This window comes from Zootermopsis nevadensis, unplaced genomic scaffold (assembly GCF_977971745.1).
Source record: "Zootermopsis nevadensis isolate Lab colony 2312 unplaced genomic scaffold, Znev_1.0 Znev_ptg000008l, whole genome shotgun sequence".
Classification (NCBI taxonomy): Eukaryota; Metazoa; Arthropoda; class Insecta; order Blattodea; family Termopsidae; genus Zootermopsis; species Zootermopsis nevadensis.
The window spans coordinates 12,385,092-12,388,666 of record NW_028259140.1 but is presented as its reverse complement, the minus strand read 5'-3'; the positions used below and the strand labels follow the sequence as shown (position 1 = coordinate 12,388,666).

The 3,575-nt window shown below is 39.7% G+C and overlaps 1 long non-coding RNA gene across 1 annotated transcript in view; it reads right to left on the bottom strand.

Annotated features, from left to right (window-relative positions):
- Positions 1 to 668: 668 nt before the first annotated feature.
- Positions 669 to 3,575, bottom strand: part of LOC110840496 (uncharacterized) — a 167,188-nt gene continuing 164,281 nt past the window's right edge. The window contains exon 2 of the long non-coding RNA XR_015534040.1: positions 669 to 2,179. This is a non-coding gene — a long non-coding RNA (uncharacterized LOC110840496). The remainder of the gene's footprint in view (positions 2,180 to 3,575) is intronic.

The following is a 3,575-nucleotide window of genomic DNA, read 5'->3' as shown; positions in this document are numbered from 1 at the left end:
GACAGTCTTTTTGTATTTCTACTGCTCTTTAAATCTCGTTTTGTGTTTATCCTGTCGTCCTTAGCATCTTCAGAATCAGAATCGACAGGGTTTTCCCTGCACGCTCTTGTTTCATTGCTAAAGTTTTATATTACCATCTCTCTTTAAAAGTACTGTCCACAGATCACGAGAAAAACCCTGCTGGTGGAAGTCGTTTCTGGTGCGGTGCGGGGGGAATGTTACTTATCAGCTGGACTAGAGGGCTGCTATTGGTGGGAAGTGTGATACGTCAGAGTTTTACGCTACTACACACAGACTGAAAACATCAAGCAGTTAAGAGTAGCGTGTAGTGAGCGCACCTGTACTGTGTTGCGATAATATTCTAGATTAAATCGCTGTGCCACTGTGAGGTAATCTTAAAGCTGTACCCATTAGAACACACGAAAGCCTGTCGTCTGTTGTTCGTTCAGTGGTTGTGGAACGAATGCGTTTAGGATCGGTCGTCACTCACCGCGAACTCTTGCACATGCGCGTATATCGAATTCCTAGCAAGGATTTTCTCCTGATCTGTGGACTGTATTTGTCCTGAAGAGAGAGAAATTGTGTTTGCGTGCATACGCACATTCTCTCTCTCTCTCTCTTCAGGACAAATGCTTTTAAAGAGAGATGGTAATAGAAGAAGGAAATCGTACAGCAATAGAATGATTCTTTTATTGTACAAATTCATACGAAGGATGATAAGACTGGTTGTAGTAATTATTGAGTGATCTTCCTCTTATCATCTGCCTACAAAATTTTATCCAACATTATTCTAGCGAGGTTGACTCCATATACCAGTGAAATTATTGTGGATCGTCAGTGTGGGCTACAGAAAAAATGGGAGTACAAATGGAGTACTATTTATAGACGTCAATAAAGTCTATGGAATTGCTACACCTAAACCTAGTAAGGATAATGAAAGTGTGTATAAGTTAAACCTGTAGCAAAATTCGTCTGGGTAAACATTTGTCCGATACATTTCCTATTCAGAATGGCCTGAAACAGGGAGATGCTCTATTGCAGCTGCTTTTCAATTTTACTTTAGGATGCGCTTATCATTTAGTCCAAAATCTTTGGTCCTCCGGTCTCGTATAAACAGAAGAAAGTGTAATTTTGCCATTTGTGTTGCATGGGTGCGAGGGTCTTTGAGGAAGATATCTGTACCTAAGAGGGAGAGAGACAAATCACGGAGAAAATCGCATAATGATTAGCTTCACGGCCTAGCTCCTCGCCTGATATAGTAATGAATATTCTAGCTACATAGAATGTGGAGATCTTACTGACTAGCTGAGAAAATACATTTCTTCATGGAGTTAGTTCATTAAACCAAGCGAAGTAAATTTTTGTTCCTTTATGTTTCCTTTCATTGTTACAATTTAGTATTCACATAACCACATTTCAGATCCAATATGATGACCAAAAGCAAGATTTTTTTAGTGGCACTTAAAATGTCTGTCATTTTAATGCAAACGAGGAAAGGACGGTCCATGCCAACTGAAATCAACTAACCACGTCGTGGACTGTATAACCATATTATAAATGGAGAAAATTCCAGTATTTAATACCAGAAGTCCAGTTTATGATGGCATACTCGTTACATGAGTTGTGGAAGTTAACCCTTACATCTGGCAAGATGAACTATCACCACCAGTTGATTGAGATGACCATAACAAAATTACATCTGATATGCGGGAAGACACTAAGGAAATATGATCGCATTTAGATCATAAATTTGGGGTTTGATTTGTTCGTTGCATTGATGGTGATTGTAACGAATTTGGTACGAAACTTTAATGCCGAAATGTTGATACTGTTTCTCCAAATTCTGTAATATTTAAAATATTTGTTATTGCTGGTTTCTTTGTGCTTGTTATAATCTTTGAGAGTGGTAAGTAGGTATACCAATGAAGTGTAATCAGTGCGATTGACGTAATAATTCTGAATCACTCTGGTGTGGAATTAAAAACTTGTTGTAGGAAATACAATGGAATTAAGGCTGTTGAATGGTAGGTCTTGCTGTCGTTGGCTTTGGGTACACCCAGGGTCCTCCTTGATATGGCGGAAGTATGGGCTTCATTGTCAGCAGAATCGAGTCTTGCGCTCGAACCATACAGACCCAAGCTAGCAGCATAACTGATATCAGAACAGCATTCCAGTTCATCTGCAAATACAAGAACTCTGGTGTAAGACAAAATGGGGTAAAATACATTTACCGCGAATGTCGTATTTATGAATGAAGCCCTTGACAACCGAGTCATTCAATCTCGTCTTCTTAACCTCTGAAGGCCCACGGTGTGTTTTGAGACATGGCATTGGTATCCCTAGTTCATCCCCAGTAGATGTTAAGATTTGGCAGAGATTTCACATCATGCAACATTGCTTTGTGATCGACGTATTGGATTCTACTACATGAAAACATTATCGGAGGATGGCCATGAAACATTCGTGAATTTTTTTGTCAAAAGAGCCCCTGTTCTTCTTTTATAAATATTTTTATACACCCTCCTGCGACAACCAAGATCTGGAATTTGTAACTGGGAAAGGCGTCCTTATTTTATGCTACACTATGTAACATTCAAATTAAAATTGAGTACGAGGTTGTAAAGTATTACAATAAATTTATTAATGATTACTGATTCATACTGATATACCGGTAACATCTTATTTATATGTTGGTTCATTATAGGAAATTGTTTTCTTATTTTTATCCTAGAACACGAACACGAAGTTTTTAAACATACTTCTGACTCACCCTGTATCCCCCGAGGAATGCACTGGGTTTCCCTCAAATTGCAAATTCTGGAAGGGTTCATTTCACTGTTACGGTCAGATGCACGTTCCATATTTGCATTAGTTTCGTCATTCACATATCAGAATTCATTATCATTAAGTACATAAATACAATAAATGCTTAAATATCAGGGCCGTCGAAATATCTTGTTTGAGCAAAGATGATGTCGTATGAGGACTCTGTATCTGGAAACACTTTTGCTGGTTTCAAGTGGCCCCTGAGTCCACCCGAATCTTAATTCTTACGGACGCAGTCTCACTCACCTTGACGCTGTCGGAAAGCCACCACAGTCAGCCGGTCGACAGTTGGACGATTGGTCTCGCGCTTCGTATCTGGTGCTTTTAAATGCGTTAAATAGGCCTATGGGTCGGAGAAAGTGAGGCCCCTATCAGTGCAGTTTCTATGAATTAGGCGTAGATTTAGCGCTCAGCCAGAATAAACTGACTCTGATTAATTTCTACTTTGTGTGGATACACTCTGACTGCATAGAGGACGTGCTCCAGCGACAACGGCCTTTGTGACGTGTATATCCGCTACAAAAGCAGGGCATTTATTATCTTCAAAGCTTCTGAGCGTGATGGTATCTACAACCTGCTTTCACGATCTCTCTCTGTCAATGTGATGCTATCCAGGCCGTCTGATGGGCCACATTACGTATGCAAATGGCAGGATCTAATTCCAGAAGAATAAATTGCAACGTAAAGCATACAGAAACCAAAGGATCTGACTGTAGCGATTTCAATCCTCAATTGTGTTCTTGTCGTGG